This window comes from Neofelis nebulosa, chromosome 9 (assembly GCF_028018385.1).
Source record: "Neofelis nebulosa isolate mNeoNeb1 chromosome 9, mNeoNeb1.pri, whole genome shotgun sequence".
NCBI classification, from domain to species: domain Eukaryota; kingdom Metazoa; phylum Chordata; class Mammalia; order Carnivora; family Felidae; genus Neofelis; species Neofelis nebulosa.
Window position 1 is genome coordinate 11,251,444 of NC_080790.1, and position 19,583 is coordinate 11,271,026.

The 19,583-nt window shown below is 39.2% G+C and overlaps 1 long non-coding RNA gene across 1 annotated transcript in view; it reads right to left on the minus strand.

Moving 5' to 3' along the window:
- The window catches only part of LOC131484379 (uncharacterized), a 197,248-nt gene that overhangs the window by 166,250 nt on the left and 11,415 nt on the right, over positions 1–19,583 (minus strand). Inside the window, exon 2 of the long non-coding RNA XR_009248206.1 lies at positions 11,048–11,140. This is a non-coding gene — a long non-coding RNA (uncharacterized LOC131484379). The remainder of the gene's footprint in view (positions 1–11,047; positions 11,141–19,583) is intronic.

A 19,583-nucleotide genomic window follows, 5' to 3' on the forward strand; every position in this document is an offset into this window, starting at 1 on the left:
TACACGATGGAATACTACGTGGCAATGAGAAAGAATGAAATATGGCCTTTTGTAGCAACGTGGATGGAACTGGAGAGTGTGATGCTAAGTGAAATAAGCCATACAGAGAAAGACAGATACCATATGGTTTCACTCTTATGTGGATCCTGAGAAACGTAACAGAAACACATGGGGGAGGGGAAGGGAAAAAAAAAAAAAAAAGAGGTTAGAGTGGGAGAGAGCCAAAGCATAAGAGACTGTTAAAAACTGAGAACAAACTGAGGGTTGATGGGGGGTGGGAGGGAGGGCAGGGTGGGTGATGGGTATTGAGGAGGGCACCTTTTGGGATGAGCACTGGGTGTTGTATGGAAACCAATTTGACAGTAAATTTCATATATTAAAAAATAAATAAATAAATAAATAAATAAAATAAATAAATAAATACAAATATTGAAATATGTATCCAAAGAATGAAAATGTGAATCTATTTTCACAGAAAATTTACAAATGTATCATAGAAAATAAAATTATTTTAGAAAAAAAGAAAAAAAAAAAAAAAAAAAAAGAAAATCTTTTCAAATTCTATTTTACTTCCATAATTTTATTTTAGTCTACTTCAGTGTATTCGCCTTTTCAAATTTTTGAATGATTTCCTTTCCTTTCTTTTTTCTTTTTCATTTTTCTTTTCTTTTTCTTGAATGCAGAAAGAGAAAAACTTCATTTTTACTTTCAATTTCTATTAAAAATATTTTTAATTTTTTTACTATATTTTTTGCTTTTACGTAAATTTTCTCAAATTCTATTTTACTTCTATCATTTTTTTAGTTTACTACAGTGTATTCACTTTTTCAAATTTTCAAACGATTGTTTTTCTTTTTTTTAATCTTTTTTCTATTTTTAATTTCTTTTCTTTTTCTTGAATACAGAAAAAGAAAAAAATCATATTTATTTTTAATTTTTATTAAAAATATTTTTCTTTAATATTTTTTCTACCGTATTCTTTACTTTTGTGTATATTTTTTCAAATCCTATTTTACTGCCATCATCTCATTTTAGTCTACTTCAGTGTATTCATTTTTTCAAATTCTCAAACGATTTCCTTTTTGTCCCCCCGCTTTTTCTCCTCTAATCTGTGAAACCACTCAACATCCAGACCAAAACACACCTAGGATATAGCATCATTTACTCGATTTGTGTGTGTGTGTGTGTTTAATTTTAATGTTTTTAAAATTTTAATTATTTTTATTTTAATTTTCTACCTCATTAATCCCTTTTCTCCCTTCAAAATGACAAAATGAAGGAATTAACCCCAAAAGAAACAGCACAAAGAAACGACAGCCAGGGATTTAAACAACACAGATACAAGCAAGATGTCTGAACCAGAATTTAGAATCACGATAATAAGAATACTAGCTGGAGTCAAAAATAAATTAGAATCCCTTTATGCAGAGATAAAAAAAAAAAGTGAAAGTAGTAAGAATGAAGTTAAAAATGCTATAACTGAGCTGCAACCATGGATGGATGCAGTGGCGGCAAGGAGGGATGAGGCAGCACAGAGAATCAGCAATATAGAGGACAAACTTGTAGAGAATAACGAAGCAGAAAAAAAGAGGGAGATGAAGGCAAAAGAGCACAATTTAAGACGTAGAGAAATCAGTGACTCATTAAAAAGGAACAACATCAGAATCATAGGGGTCCCAGAGGAGGAAGGGCGAGAAATGGGGGTAGAAGGGTTATGTGAGCAAATCATAGTGGAAAACTTTCCTAACCTGGGGAAAGACACAGACATCAAAATCCAGGAAGCACAGAGGACCCCCATTAGATTCAACAAAAACCGACATCAACAAGGCATATCACAGTCAAATTCACAAAATACTCAGGCAAGGAGAGAATCATGAAAGCAGCAAGGGAAAAAAGTCCCTAACCTACAAAGGAAGACATACCAGGTTTGCAGCAGACCTATCCACAGAAACTTGGCAAGCCAGAAAGGAGTGGCAGGATATATTCAGTGTGCTGAATCAGAAAAATATGCAGCCAAGAATTCTTTATCCACCAAGGCTGTCATTCAAAATAGAAGGAAAGACAAGAAGTTTCCCAAACAAAAATTAAAGGAGTGTATGACCACTAAACCAGGCCTGCAAGAAATTTTAAGGGAGACTCTCTGAGGGGAGAGAAGATGAAAATAAAATAAATAAATAAATAAATAAATAAATAAATAAGTATTACACACACACATACACACACACACACACACACACACACACATACAGAGAGAGAGAGAGAGAAAGAAAGAAATGCCAAATGCAACAAAGATTAGAAAGGACCAGAGAACAACACCAGAAACTCCAACTCTACAAGCAACATAATGGCAATAAATTCATATCTTTCAGGACTCACTGTAATCATCAATGGACTCAATGCTCCAATCAAAAGACAGAGGGTAACAGAATGGATAAGAACACAAGATCCATCTATATGCTGTTTACAAGAGACACACTTTAGACCTAAAGACACCTTCAGATTGAAAATAAGGGGAAGGAGAACCATCTATCATGCTAATGGTAAACAAAAGACAGCTGGAGTAGCCATACTTATATCAGATAATCTAGACTTTATTTTTTTTATTTTTTTTTTTACGTTTATTTATTTTTGAGACAGAGAGAGACAGAGCATGAATGGGGGGAGGGTCAGAGAAAGAGGGAGACACAGAATCGGAAACAGGCTCCAGGCTCTGAGCTGTCAGCACAGAGCCTGACGCGGGGCTCAAACTCACGGACCGCGAGATCATGACCTGAGCTGAAGTCAGCCACTTAACCAACTGAGCCACCCAGGTGCCCCATTCTAGACTTTAAAATAAAGACTGTATCAAGAGATGCACAAGGGCATTATATCATAATAGAGGGGTCTATCCATCAAGAAGACCTAACAATTGTAAACATTTATGCGCCAAATGTGAAGGCACCCAAATATATAAATCAATTAATCACAAACAAAGAAACACATCGATAGTAATGCCATAATAGTAGGAGACTTCAACACTCCACTCACAGCAATGGATAGATCATCTAATCAAAAAAATCAACAAGGAAACAATGGCTTTGAATGACACACTGGACAAGATGGACTTAACGGATATATTCAGAACATTTCATCCTAAAGCAGCAGAATATACATTCTTCTCCAGTGCACATGGAACATTCTCCAGAATAGACCATATACAGGGAAACAAATAGGCCTAAATAAGTACAAAAAGATCGAGATCATACTGTGCATATTTTCAAACCACAACGCTATGAAACTCGAAATCAACCACAAGAAAAAATTTGGAAAGTTCACAAATACTTGGAGACTGAAGAACATCCTACTAAAGAATGAATGGGCTAACCAAGAAGTTAAAGAGGAAATTAAAAAGTATACGGAAGCCAATGAAAATGACAACACCACAACCCAAAACCTCTGGGACGCAGCAAAGGCACTCATAAGAGGAAAGTATACAGCAATCCAGGCCTTCCTAAAGAAGGAAGAATAACCTCAGATACACAACCTAACCTTACACCTTAAGGAGCTGGAAACAGAACAGCAAATAAAACCCCAAACCAGCAGAAAACAGGAAATTAATAAAGATTAGAGCAGAAATTAATGATATCAAAACCAAAAAAAACAGTAGAACAGATCAATGAAACCAGAAGCTGGTTCTTTGAAAGAATTAACAAAATTGATAAACCACTAGCCAGTTTGATCAAAAAGAAAAAGGAAAGGACCCAAATAAATAAAATCAAGAATGAGAGAGATCACAACCAACACAGCAGAAAACAATAATAAGAGAATATTATGTGCAATTATATGCCAATAAAATGGGCAATCTGGAAGAAATGGACAAATTCCTAGAAACATATACACTACCAAAACTGAAACAGGAAGAAATAGAACATTTGAACAGACCCATAACCAGTAAGGAAATTGAATTAGTAATCAAAAATCTCCCAAAAAACAAGAGTCCAGGGCCAGATGGATTCCCAGGGGAATTCTACCAAATATTTAAGGAAGAGTTAACACCTATTCTCTTGAAGCTGTTCCAAAAAATAGAAATGGAAGGAAAATGTCCAAACTCTTTCTATGAAGCTAGCATTGCCTTGATTCCAAAACCAGACAGAGACCCCACTAAAAAGGAGAACTATAGACCAATTTCCCTGATGAACATGGATGCAAAAATCCTCAACAAGATATTAGCCAACCAGACCCAACAATACATTAAAAAAATTATTCACTACAACCAAGTGGGCTTTATACCTGGGATGCAGGGCTGGTTCAATATCCACAAAACAATTAACGTGATTCATCACATCAATAAAAGAAAGGACAAGAACCATATGATCCTCTCAATAGATGCAGACAAAGCATCTGACAAAATACAACATCCTTTCTTGATAAAAACCCTCCAGAAAGTAGGGATAAAAGGAGCATACCTCGAGATCATAAAAGCCATTATGAATGACCCAAGGCTAATATCATCCTCAATGGAGAAAAACCGAGAGCTTTCCCCCTAAGGTCAGGAACAAGACAGTGATGTCCACTCTCACCACTGTTATTCAACACAGTATTGGAAGTCTTAGCCTCTGCAATCAGACAACACAAAGAAATAAAAGGCATCTAAATCAGCCAGAAGGAGGTCAAACTTTCACTCTTCGCAGATGACATGATACTCTATATGGAAAACCCAAAAGATTCCACCTAAAAACTGCTAGAATGGATTCATGAAATCAGCAAAGTTGCAGGATACAAAATCAATTCAGAGAAATCAGTTGCATTCCTATACACCAACAATGAAGTGACAAAAAGGGAAATCAAGGAATCGATCCCATTTACAGTTGCACCAAAAACCATAAAATACCTAGGAATAAATCTAACCAAACAGGTGAAAAATCTATACACTGAAAACTATAGAAAGCTTATGAAAGAAACTGAAGAAGACATAAAAAAATGGAAAAAGATTCCATGCTCCTGGATAGGAAGAACAAATATTGTTAAAATGTTGATACTACCCAAAGCAATCTACATATTCAATGTAATCCCTATCAAAATAACACCAACATTCTTCACAGAACTAGAACAAATAATCCTAAAATTTGTATGGAACCAGAAAAGACCCCGAATAGCCAAAGCAATCTTGAAAAAGAAAACCAAAGCAGGAGGCATCACAATCCTAGACTTCAAGCTATACTACAAAGCAGTAATCATCAAGACAGTATGGTGCTGGCACACGAACAGACACTCAGATCAGTGAAACAGAATAGAGAACCCAGAAACGGACCCACAAAACATATGGCCAACTAATCTTTGACAAAGCAGGAAAGAATATCCAATGGAATAAAGATAGTCTCTTCAGCGAGTGGTGCTGGGAAAACTGGACAGAGACATGCAGAAGAATAAACCTGGACCACTTTCTTACACCACACACATCAATACACTCAACATGGATGAAAGACCTAAATGTAAGACAGGAAGCCATCAAAATCCTCAAGGAGAAAGCAGGCAAAAACCTCTTTGATCTTGGCCACAGCAACATCTTCCTCAACACGTCTCTGGAGGCAAGGGAAACAATAGCAAAAAATGAATTCCTGGGACCTCATCAAAATAAAAAGCTTCTGCATAGCGAAGGAAAAAATCCACAAAACTAAAAGGCAACTGACAGAATGGGAGAAGATATTTGCAAACGACATATCAGATAAAGGGTTAGTATCCAAAATCTATAAAGAACTTATCAAACTCAAAACCCAAAAAAACAAATAACCCAGTGAAGAAATGGGCAAAGACATGAAGAGACATTTCTCCAAAGAAGACATCCAGATGGCCAACCGACACATGAAAAAATGCTCAACTTCACTCATCATCAGAGAAATACACATCAAAACCACAATGAGATACCACCTCACATCTGTCAGAATAACTAACATTAACAACTCAGGCAACAACAGATGTTGGCGAGGATGTGGAGAAAGAGTATCTCTTTTGCATTGTTGATGGGAATGCAAGCTGGTGCAGCCACTCTGGAAAACAGTATGGAGGTTCCTCCAAAAACTAAAAATAGAACTACCCTACGACCCAGCAATTGCACTACTAGGTATTTATCCACGGGATACAGGTGTGCTGTTTGTTTTTTGTTTTTTGTTTTTTTTTAATTTTTTTAACTTTTTATTTTATTTTTATTTTTGAGACAGAGAGAGACAAAGCATAAACGGGGGAGGGTCAGAGAGAGGGAGACACAGAATCTGAAACAGGTTCCAGGCTCTGAGCTGTCAGCACAGAGCCCGACACAGGGCTCGAACTCACGGACCTCTAGATTATGACCCGAGCCGAAGTCGGCCGCTTAACCAACTGAGCCACCCAGGCGCCCCTAGGTGTGCTGTTTTGAAGGGACACATGCACCCCCATGTCTATAGCAGCACTATCAACAATAGCCAAAGTATGGAAAGAGCCCAAATGTCCATCGATGGATGGATGGATGGATAAAGAAAATGTGGTGTGTGTGTGTGTGTGTGTGTGTGTGTACACACACACACACACACACACACACACACACAATAGAGTATTACTTGGCAATCAAAAAGAATGAAATGTTGCCATTTGCAACTACGTGAATGGAACTGGAGGGTATTATGCTAAGTGAAGATGGTCAGTCAGAGAAAGACAAAAATCATATGGCTTCACTGATATGAGGACTTTAAGAGACAAAACAGATGAACATAAGGGAAGGGACACAAAAATAATATAAAAACAGGGAGGGGGACAAAACAGAAGAGACTCATAAACATGGAGAACAAACTGAGGGTTACTGGAGGGGTTGTGGGAGGGGAGATGGGCTAAATGGGTAAGGGGCATTAAGGAATCTACTCCTAAAATCATTGTTGCACTATATGCTAATTTGGATGTAAATTTTTAAAAATAAAAAAATAAATTAAAAATAAATAAATAAAAGAAAGGAAGATGTAGGTTTTTTAACCGTGTGTGTGTGTGTGTGTGTGTGTGTAAAATACAACACATGTCCAGGAAAGTATGTATATATAAATAAATATAAAACTCAATAAATTAATATAAATATCCACATAACTCCCACTCAAGTCAAGAAATAGAACATTTCCAATTCCAAAAGCTAGCTTTTCCTAATCACAACTAGGTCCCTTCCTCTTAACAGAACTACTGTCTTAATTTATGGTAATCATTTCCTTCTCTTCCTATTTTAGCACTCAATTATACATCCTTACTCACTCCAGTTCAGAGTAGAGTAGAATTATACCTATTTTGACTTTTATACAAATGGAATCATATGGGGCACATTCTTTTATGTCTAATGTCTTACCTTCAACATATTTGCAAATATGTTGTGCTTTGCTCTGTATTACTACAGTTCATGTCTTTTCACTGGGATATAGTACTCATTTTTTTTTTTTTTTGGCTCGGGGATCCCTGAGTTATCTTGGTTATTATGAATAAAGTTGTTATAAGCACATTTATCACCTGGTAGACACATCTGTTGGGTAATTAACTTGGAATGGAATGGCTAGGTCAAGAAATTGCATAGTATTGCCAACTTTAGAAGATTGCAAACTATGTTTTTGGCAACCATACCAATTTATACAACCATCAGTAGTAAATAAGGGTTCCAGTTGATACACAACCTCACCAATACCCAATACCGGGTGTCTTTTTAGTTTCAGCCATTCTGGTGGGTGTGTCAGGGCCCCACATGTGGCATTTCCTTGCTACCTAATAAAGCTGAACACCTGTCCATCTGTGTATGAACCATTTAGATACCCTCTTTTGTGTAATGTCTGTTCTATTATCTTGCCTGGTTCCTCCTCCCCGTCAGGTTGTCTTTCTGTTATTGATTTATAGAAGATCTTTATACTTTCTTTTCTAATTTTTAAAAATGTTTATTAATTTTGAGGTGGGATATCAGAGAGAGAGGGAGAGAGAATCCCAAACTGCAGGGTTCAAACTCACAAACCATGAGATCATGACCTGAGCTGAAATCAACAGTCAGATGTTTAACCGACAGCCACCAGGAGCTCCTAAGAGCTCCTTTTTTTCTAGGTAAAAGCCCTTTGTTAGTTACATGTATTGCAAGCAGGTTTTCTCACGATTTTTTTTTTCACTCTTTAAATGAAGGTTATTGATGAATAGAAGTTTTACATTTTACCATATTCTATCAAGTTTTTTCTTACGCTTAATACTTTTAAAAATTTTTTTAATGTTTTATTTATTTTTGAGACAGAGAGAGACAGAGCATGAATAGGGGAGGGTCAGAGAGAGAGGGAGACACAGAATCCGAAGCAGGCTCCGGGCTCTGAGCTGTCAGCACAGATCCTGATGCAGGGCTCGAACCCACGGATCATGACCTGAGCTGAAGTCGGACGCTCAACTGACTGAGCCACCCAGGCGCCCCTGCTTAATACTTTTTTTTTTTATTTAGTTAAAAAAAAAGTTACCCCAATGACATGAAGATATTCTTCTCAATTTTCAAGAAATGTCATCGTGGGGCACCTGGGTGGCGCAGTCGGTTAAGCGTCCGACTTCAGCCAGGTCACGATCTCACAGTCTGTGAGTTCGTGTCAGGCTCTGGGCAGATGGCTCGGAGCCTGGAGCCTGTTTCCGATTCTGTGTCTCCCTCTCTTTGCCCCTCCCCCGTTCATGCTCTGTCTCTCTCTGTCCCAAAAATAAATAAAAAACGTTGAAAAAAAATTAAAAAAAAAAAAAGAAAGAAAGAAATGTCATCGTTTTGACTTTCACTGATTTGGCATATGGCTTGAGGTTGGCATCAACTTATTGCAGTGCCATGAATCAAGCGCTTGTGTGTGTTGGCGGGGGGGGGGGGTTGTATCTGTCTGTAAGTCTGTGGGATCTCAAGTCTGTCCCACTTGACTATCTGCCTATCCTTTACTCCCTTGCTATCTTACTTACTGTAGCTTCAAAACCAATCTTTGTATTTAGTGTAGCAAGTTCTCTTTTTCGAGGGTGTATTAGCTGTTTGGGACCCTTTACTAGTCCATAGAAATAGAATAATTCTGTGCATAGTCATACCAACTATTGGACTTTTGCTGGGAATCAAATTGAATCCATACATGCATTTAGGAATAACTGACAGCTTGATTAGGTTGAGTCTTGCACTCCATGGACATAGAATATGTCTCCATTTACTTAGCTTTTATTATTTTCTCCCAAATTTTCTGCCTAGAGGTGTTCCACATCTTTAGATTAGATTCATTCCTCTAAATTTGTTTTCTAATTTTTTTAAGTTTATTTATTTACACTAAGAGAGAAAAAGAGAGAATCCCAAGCAAGCTCTGTGCTGGCACTATCAGCACAGAGCCTGAGGTGGGGCTCAATCCCACAGACTGTGAGATCATGACCTGAGCCAAAATCAAGAGTTGGACGCTTAACCAACTGAGCCACCCACGGATCCTTAAATTCCCTTTTTAATTTTGCTAAGTGACCTGTGTATCCTCTTAGATTTGTGACATGCAAAATCATACCATTGGCAAATGATGATGGTCATGGACACACATAAAAAAATCCTTAACAATGTATGAACATACTGAACTGTCATGTGTCAAAAAGGGCAATCTATCATGTCCAAACTAGATATTTCAGAAATGTAAGTTCTCAAGTCAGATTGCCCTTTAATGCTTCTTCTTGGTAATATCCTGGTCAGATTTTACTATGCAAGTCATAAGACCAATAGGAAATATTATCATGTCTTCTCTCTCAGTAGGATTTTATATAAGATTTCTTCCTTAATTATTTGGTAGAATTTTCTGGGAAAGCTATATGAGCCTGGATTTTTCTTGGTGGGAACATTTTTGTTCATGGGGCTGAATCATTAATAGCTATAGGCCACATACAACTTTGTACCTCTTAGTTACCCCTAAATTTTGCTTTGTGAAAGCTTACTTCTCCTAGTAGTACATAATCCTCTTGAAGGCCAGAACTTTGTCTTCTGCTCATTTGCAACTCCAGTACATGTCTTAGAATCTGGCACCTTGCAAATGCCCAGTGAATCTAATTTAAATAACTACATTATTCATGAATCATTCTCAATACTTAATACCAACATAATAGGTATGTATTTTGTCTAATGGTCTTTATTTACCTCACTGGTGTCTATGGGAAAGGTTAGTATCTTCTCCAAGGACTAATAAGGGCCCCCAGAATTTATGAGCACTTAAGTACATCAGCAACCTGAGGGTAAGGGAGAGACAAAGGGACAGGAAGCCTTTGTGATCTGTCTGGAGGAGTCTCCAGTCTGCCAGAGGAAACAACACGCACATGCCAGTTTAGAAAAACTAAACACTTTCCTTTCTAGTTCTTGAAAAACACGGATTTTGGATAGCATTACTGCTTTCAAGGGTTACACTGAGCAGACATAGCCCTTCCACAAGTACTCCTTTGAGAAATCTCAGGATGATGCTCTCCCCTCCATAATTTAAGTGTTCTATTATGTAGTAACTTATACTTTACTACTGGGCTTAAAATTTATATTGCATTCTTTAAGAGCCTGGCAATGCACTGCAAACAGGCAACGAGAAACACCTTGGAAATACTCTTATAACATCAGCATCATTCTGATTCCCTAGTGGGAAAGGAGGTGAGGCAGCGTCGTCTTGGTAAGTACAGGTCCTAGAAGGCCAGAGTGGAATGTGGGGCTTCTCACATTCATTGTTCCCTGTGCCAATTGCCAGAAGGGAGGACCATGCAGCAGACCTCGAAGAACATATCTAACCCATCAGGAGAGCAATAATGTCCCCAGCGAGGATAAGGGCTGAAGTCTGGAGCCAAGGGTCAATGAGCAAAGAATGGTTAAATTCATAAAACAAAGAACAACCGATCAAGACACAATTCAGGGAGGGAATCAAGCAAACACGAGAGATCCCTGGTTTCGTTCTCAGCTATTCCTGGCATTCTGTGTGTGAGCCATATTTATTTAAAGAATCTATGATAAAATAATTAGCTTTTAAAGAAAGGGATAGCATAATTTTTTTTTTTAATCCGAGAGACCAGGCTTTAACCTTACCTTGGCCTTCTACTTGCTGTGTGATCTTGTAAGAAAAAACAACCACCACCACCACAAGCAATATGTAATCTTTCTGAGTTTCAGGTTCTTCACCTGTAAAATTAAAAATAATTTTAAGGTTGAATCCACAGTTAAATGAGATAGTGCATGTGAAATTTCTTAGCAGGATATTGGGCATTTGGAAAGCAATTCATAAATGCTATTTCTGCATACAGTCTGTATTGATTAAGGTAATATTAGATGCTACTGTAAGTAAACCTTGAATTCTAAGTGACTTACCTCAATGAAACTTCTTTGTTCCCTCACATTGGAGTCCAATGTGGGTGTCTGTGATTGGGTGGCCTTCTACAGTCTAATGCAGAGATTCAGGCTTCTTGGTTTTGTGGAAGCCCCTGCTCCTATGATACCACTGTCCCCTCCACTCAGTCAATGAGGGCAAAGGAAGATTGTGAAGAAGGCACACCCACTTCTTAGACATTTTGACCCAGAAGTGACACATCAGTGTCATGTTTCAGGAACGCTGAGATTAGGAGACTCTATTCTTATGTAAAAGTTCTGACAAAGCTTCTCATCTTCCCCTCTGGAGACCCATTATCTTCATTACCCTGAAATGTGAGCAAATCTGTTCTGGGGTGGAAAGGGAGACATTTCTATCTTTATCATCCCAAGGGTGATTAAATTTGCTCTAGGAGGAGTCGCCATATCTTTCCAAGACCATTTGCTTCTATAAACATTCTTGCAAAGATAGTATAAAACAATTTGGCTGTTAATACCTGGCTGTGTAGAAACCTGAAGGATTCAAGGAGAATTATCTCCCAACACTTATAATACCTATTTTTTGTAGACAAACTGAGATTTAAAAAGCTTACTACCTTCCTGGGGGTCACCTGATGGAAAGTAATGAGCAAAAATAAATAAATAAATAAAGGCTTCAACCAGGTCTCCTTTATTCTCAGACTGTGAATGCCATCGCACAGTGCTCGGAAGTTAAACTCAAGAAACAGAAGAAGTAGAGACAGAGCGTATATGCAAATCCCACTCTCCCGTTTATAATAGATGCTCTAGTCTTAGTTCCTTAGCCTTTCGGAGGGTCAGCTCCCTCTTCTACTGACTGTAAACAGACACCTTCGTGGTGAGCTTCTGTGGAATACCCAGCACCATACAGACCCAGAGCGCTGCAGTGACGAACAAAAGCTGCAAAATCATACTACTCCAGCTACCTGAGCTGTTATTTACTATCTGTGTGACTTTGAGCCATTTATTTAACATCTCCTTGACTCAATTAAGGCATCTGTACAATGGGTATAATTATAGAATCTACATGGTAGGTGCTGTTGGAAGGATTAAATAAGATGATGCATAGGCTCAACTGGTTAAGCATCCAACTCTTGATTTTGGTGCTTGCTCTCTCTCTCTCTCTCTCTCTCTCTGCGCCTCCTCTGATCACATGCTCTTTCTCAAATAAATTAAAAAAAAATAAGATGCATATAAAGCACCTAGAACAGTGCATAGCATTACATCAGAACAATGCACCAAGTGTTAACTTGTTATTATTAGATACAGTGTGCAACTGTAATTGTTGTAGGCTGCTATCATTTCTGCTGCTCTAGAGAGCCCTCTGTGCATGGGACTTCCTCAAGGACCTCCTCTGGGAAAAGGGCACATAACAAGTGGATCGCTTGGTCTCCCAACCCACTTCAATCAGAGCAGCTTTGGCTCTACACCCAGCATGGAGCCCAACACAAGGCTCAAACTCACAACCCTAAGATCAAGACCTGAGCTGAGATCAAGAGTCGTACACTTAACTGAGTGAGCCACCCACGCACCCCAGAGCAGCTCAGCTTTGATCTTTATTATTCATTGTTGGATTTCCTCCAACAAGGATTTCTGTATCAAAAGCAAGTAAGAAATACCTCTCTCCGTTTTGCGGCTCCTTACCTGTACGAGAGCCTCAATAAGTCACTCCCACCTCTCTGGGCTTGTTTCCCCATCTGTAAAACTTCGGGAAGGGGAGAGCAATAGAGACTCAAACCACCTTCCCCTCTTGCTCGCTAACTAACCTTGTACATCCTTTGTATCAACACCCCTTTCAACTGTTTTATTTTTTAAGTATTTATTTTTGAGAGAGAGAGAGAGAGAGAGAGAGAGGGAGGGAGGGAGGGAGAGGGAGGGAGACAGAGGATCTGAAGCAGGCTCTGCACTGACAGCAATGAGCTTGATGCAGGGATTGAACTCACAAAACGTTAAATCATGACCTGAGCTGAAGTCGGATGCTCAACTGACTGAGCCACCCAGGCGCCTGTCGCCTGTTTTTAGTAATGGACATTTCAGTGTGAATGAGTAGGGTAGCAGGTCCAGAGGGAAAGGGCACGAGGCACCTGTAAGAACCGTGCAGGCTCTCCCTTTGCAGTGAGTGACTACCAGTTCTGGGGGTTTGGGCCAAATGGGTGATAAGAGAAACACTGACTCTGGATATAGATCTATGTTCTCTAACCTGGTGATACCAGTAATATTTTTTATCTCCAGCTGTCTGTCTCCTCTGTTTCTCCATTGATTCCTATGGTGGTGGGGCAGAAAATGTTTGGTTACTAGTGTGTTATAAATTGCTAGTTCAAATAGCCCTAGAATATATTACAATAGCAACACCAATATTATACGGATGCACATTAATCTAGGAATTTCCGTATTTGGTTTTTGAATGCAGGAGTCAAATTCCAGAGATGTGAAATGACTTGTCAAAGCCTGAAATGGCAAAGATATAAGTGGAATCCATTTTTCCAAGTACCTAGTCAAATATTCTCATTCTTCTTAATCAAGTACTGATTAAAATATAATGGTCAAATGAGGTCATGTGGCTGAAAATTGATGTCTGAGGGCATGGGACTTCCTGTTGAGACACGGGGGTATTTCTGAAAAATAGTAGTAAGCAGATTTAATGACGATCAGCAATTAGAGTCAATATTCATTTGGACCACAAAAAAAGATGATGTGAGATGCATCTTGGTTTAACATTTTCCACGATATCCTCACCATTCAAAAAGGGCTTTGGAGAACTCTGATACTAAGACACTACTAACAAGTACCAGATCTAACCGTGACACTCTGAACAATAATGATGATATATACTTGACTGGGTTAGTCATAGAAACACCACCAAATTTTATGCCACAAAGATCTTGAATGGTTTACAAGCTATGCAGAGGAATGGAAAGCAAACAAAATAAACTGGAAGAGCTTAAGAGTGGCAAATAAAACCTCCTATTGGGTAAATGAAACAAGTTGCTATATCATTAAGTGGAGTTTACAGACTTGTCTGTGGCTAGGTCAGGACACCAGCCTTGCTGGCCACATTCCAGGAGTCAATAAAATATGAATTGAGCCATAGCAGTCTTCTGAACAGAAAGCAGTCCAAACCACTTCTTGACAGCTTTGCCTCGACATCACAGCTCAGGAGAGCAGAGGGGTGACAGATTGGTAGATTAATTATGTTATGTTTGCAAATGATATAAAAAGTCCAAGGAAGCATGGAGTCAGGCATCTCTCAGGGAAGACCTGACCAACCGGGCTAGACGAGCAAATATACGAATGTTCTACCTCAAGACCCAGCCAAGGGCAAACATCTTCATTTGGCAGGGTCTGTGTTTTGAATGTGAAGTTTTGAGCTGCCCGCTGTGGCTTCTCTATTTACCAGTTCAGCAAGCATCTGTGAGCACTGGCATGTGTGTGAAAGTGCTCTGTAAACTGAAAAGTGGTTGCAAGTAAGGAGTGGTTATTATTGTGAATCAGAACACTGTCAAGATTATGTGCATGATTGTTAAAAAAAATAAGAAAGATAGCGTAGTCCCTCCTGTCTTCTGAGAGCCTGGGTTTTTTGTTTGTTTGTTTGTTTGTTTGGGAACATGTTGATATAGTTTGTGTCCATACATTTTTCTTAAACCTGTTTACATATATTTAAAAAAAAATAAAAAGGAAATTGCAGATTTGACTGCTTACTCTGGTCTTGGAACTAGTAAAGGTTTTCCTTTCTAATCATTGTGACAGTCATGCAGAGACAGGGGGAAAAGGAAAAAGTATGTCCAATATCAACCAAGTGAGCTAGGATCCACTTTTTACCCTGCTCTGTTACTAGACCTTGAGGATCGCTACACCTTTGATGAGGTGCCTGCCTTCCGTGTACAAGGTACCGCTGTGTGTTTTACGTGGATCATCTCAATTATTAGCTTTGTTTTACAATTAAGGAAATTGGAAGTCAGAAAGGTTAAGCACCTTGCCCAATGTGATAGCTTACAAACAGCAAGGCTGGAAGCTACATCCACATGGGTCTGGTTCCAAAGCTTCTGATCTTCCCACTGCACCACACCTCCCATCTGGTTGATACAGTCAGGGATCCAGATTAATATAGTCCAGGTGCTTCAGGGCACCTTGAGTGGGCATTTATTTTATCTTTTTTTAACAGTTGAAGTAGTTGTTTTAATTTTGGATTTTAACAGGACAATAATAATAGGATTTGTTGAAAATGACTGAAATTTTACTCTGGAAACACTCATAAGTAAACTCCTGACAATGACTAGAAAATAAGGTTCTGTGTAGAAGTACAAACAGGAGCACCTGGCTCACAGGTTAAGCATCCTACTCTTGATTTCACCTCAGGTCATGATCTCACAGTTCATGAGATTGGGCCTGCTTGAGATCCCCTCTCTCCCTCTCTCTTTCTGCCCCTTCCCCACTGGTGCTTGTGCTCTCTCTCAAAATAAATACACATCTTTTTAAGTACAAAGATATATTCATACAACAGATGTGTGGTATTACCTGAAAATCCTTTCTCACCAAAGCTGCTGTCCTGAGACTTTTCTCATTATTCTACAGCTAAGGCTGTAGACGTGGCTAGTATATTATCTTGGTGTGTTTTAGCCCAGGGATCAGAAGGCTTCTGATTTCTTCAGGGATGTCACTAGCTATGTGCTTTCACTCTTTTTATGCTTAGTGCCCCCAATAAAACAGGTGCTTTGCAGCTAATGTGTCTTGTGTAGTTCATCTGTATGGCTCTGTCTTCCCAACATCCCTTTCCCTCTATCTTCCTTTAGAAAAGTATTCCTTACCACACTTCCATGTGGTTCTGATAAAGCTATGAACTATAAAAACACACGTTGGCTTATAGCAGAGAGTAGGGGATGGAGGGATTGCTGAGAGGTGGTGCTCATGAACCAGTCTCTGCCCTCATGGTCCTCACAACTAATAGAAGGAGACAGGAAACAAGCAAGTTGTATTGTATGTTAAATGCTGTTGCTGTTGACCCCGAGCCTGATGACAACCTCCTATCTCAAGTACCTGCACCTTTACGCCTGTCACTGAGGATATTCCCCTGCAACCAGATTAGTGCCTAGACCTTATGCAGGGCTGTCCAGAAATGCAAGATTTCACACGCTGAGACTCTGTGGAAAATACTTCAGCTTCCCTATCCTTCGGGTGGATAATACTGAGTTTATTGTAAATGGTCATTCAGGAAGTCTCTAGCAAGACTGAGCCTCAGTCACTCACAGTGGTATCCAGCTCATAAATGCACCCACTGCTGGCTTCACCCCTACTGTGCCTCACTTTCCGCACTCCCTCCCTTATGTATTAGTGCCCCAGGATATGGGCTGGTTAACGCAACAAACTACAGCCCCCACTTCTGCACCTGGTTTCACTGGGCTGCACCTGTCACACCCCATGGTCCTCCTCCGCTCTCTCTAGAGTCCTCTCACTGCCAGCCAGCCAGCGCTGCTGCTGGTCTCAGTGGTTTTAAGGGTGAGGTGACTGAATTCCTTATCCATGAGGTATCTGAGCTCCATGAGGTATCTGACCACCATTTCCTCCTCAGGTTATGGCCCCTGCCCTTATCTATTTTCCACCAAAATTGGGCCCCAAAGTAGCAAGAGATATCCCAGATAATCACCCAGATGTCAAACATATTCTACTCTGTGCTGCACAGCCAGAGTGGTGATTCCTTTCCCCACCTGTGGGACCACAGGCACAAAGAGTCAACACTGATGAGTAATAGCCATAAAGTTGAACGGGGCTTCTGCTTCTAGCCATGAGAGAGTAACAGGCACTGAATTAATTTTCCTACTTTCATTTAAAAACTGAACAAAATACATTAAAAAAAAATATGATTTTCTAACCTTGGCCAAAGGCAGAGCTTAAGAGTGGTCCCTGAGAGAAGGGAAACAAATCAAGGGATCCCTGCAAATGCCCCAATTTACTGCCTATGCACAACACAGGGGAGGGAAATCTAAACTGAGCTCGATGCTCAGTTTCCCCAAATGGCAGAGACAGAGTTTAGATTTCAGAGAAGCCAGCAGGATAGAACCCAGAGAGCATAGTACCAGAGAAGAGAGCACCTCACAGAGAGAGACAGAACCCCAAGGAGTGGCAGAGGGCCCCCTCGAGTCTTTGCCTGAGTACTGATCAGAGCATGGGTGTTGAGAAAACTAAGGAGTCCAGGGAAAATCCACCAAGAAGGGGCATTCTGAACAATCCTCATGACTCACACAGGTCAGAGACAGTCTGTGTTCCTGGTGGCTAAATGAGAGAGGCCTTGGGGCGCCTGGGTGGCTCAGTCACTTAAGCATCGGATTCTCAGTTTCGGCTCAGGTCATGATCTCATGGTCGTGAGATCAAGCCCTGTGTCAGGCTGAGCATGGAGCCTGCTTAGGATTTTCTCTCTCTCTCTCTGCCCCTCTTCCCCACTCATGGTCGCTTGCTCGCTCTCTCTCTGCCTCTCTTTCTAAAATAAATAAAAATTTTATAAAAATAGGTAAGCAAGTAAATAAATGGAAGAGGCTTCCAAACAGATGGACACTGAGTAGAATCCCGAAAAGAGCAATGCCTCTGCAGTGGGCCAAATTAGCACTAAATTAAAGGTTCTTCAGGTCCTAACAAAGCTTAAAGTCAAGCCTCAAGTAATTCAAAGTATATCCATGAAATTTAACTGTGTGCCAGGGGTAAAAAAGGCAAAAAAAAAATTTTTTTAAACACTAAAAATCCAGCATACAACACATATTCACAATATCTGGCATCCAATAAAAATTACAGCTATTCAATGAATCTTAAAAAAAGTCACCTATGGCAAGAAGAAAAAAAATGTATCAATAAAAAAATTAAGCAGATAAAAGTTAGCAAAGATATTAAAGTATCTATTATAACTACACTCCTTATTTTCCAGAAGGCAAACAAATATATGAAAAATATTTAAAAACCCAAATCAAACTTCTAGACATGAAGAATATCCTGAGATTAGAAATACACTAAATGGAATTGACAGCAGACTAGACCCTACATAAAGATAAAGATTGGTGAAGGCACAGTGATAGAAACCATCCAAATTTGTTGGAGAGTGCACCACACTCCTAGGGACAGAGAAATGCAGGTAACACCATGCTCAGTAGAGGAGACACTCTAAACAAGGGAATTCCAATGAAGTGTCCAAAAGCAGGTGGACCAACTACTAGACAACCTAGAGGAAGCCACCTGAAAGTACACAAGTGTAACAGTGTCAGTCTTGGGAAAACACTAGTTCTGGGGAAGAGGGAACCAGCTTGGAGAAAGAACCATCCCTTGAAGACTTGCTAGTGACGGAAAAGAAATAATATTACAGAGGTAGAAGACACTACTGAGCAGCACACATCCCCCAAAAAGAAAGAGGAAAGGGGGCATTCATTTTCTTTAATACACACAAGAGGGGACCCATGAAAAAGGAAATCCAGTAGGTACAGTAGGTATCCCAAATCCCCCAAATCTCTTCATAGATAAATTGTTTATTGCTATTTCAAAAAATCCAAGACCTCTTAGAATAAATAGGAAAAGATAGCAAAATGCATGGGAAACCACTGTAAGAAGAAAATAAAAAGGGAGAACCAAAAACTCTCAATTAAATATTCTATAAATTGCAACCAAAGTACAGAAAAACAATAAGAGGCCAGCGTGTAGTTAAATAAGCAATGCCAAATATAAACTAACACCATGAATTAGAAAACCAAAACTCAGGAAAAAACTTATATATAAAGTATGTTGAACAAATTTAAGAAAGAAGTTGAAGAGGGGCACCTGGGTGACTCAGTCAGTTGAGCATCCAACTTCAACTCAGGTCATGATCTCACAATTTGTGAATTCAAGCCCCACATCAGGCTTGCTGCTGTCAGTGGAGAGCCTGCTTTGGATCTTCTGTCCCTGTTTCTCTCTCTGCCCTTCCCCAGCTTTCTCTTTCTCTCTCTCTCTCAAAAATAAATAAAAACATTTTTAAAAAAGTTGAAGAAAAAGACAAAATCATCTAAGAAATAAAAAAAAAAAATTATAAGGTAATACGGAGCATAGATTTTGCTGAAAATAAAAGAGGCAATGAAGAGAGTAATGCAAGAGCCAGGAGAAGAAAAAAAACTCACAAGGTAAAACTCAAAATCTTTTTCAAAGACAATCAAAGAGGATCCAGCATATGTATAATGTAGTTTCTGAAGAAAATGAAAATAATGGAATAGAACTAATATTGAAGGTTATAATC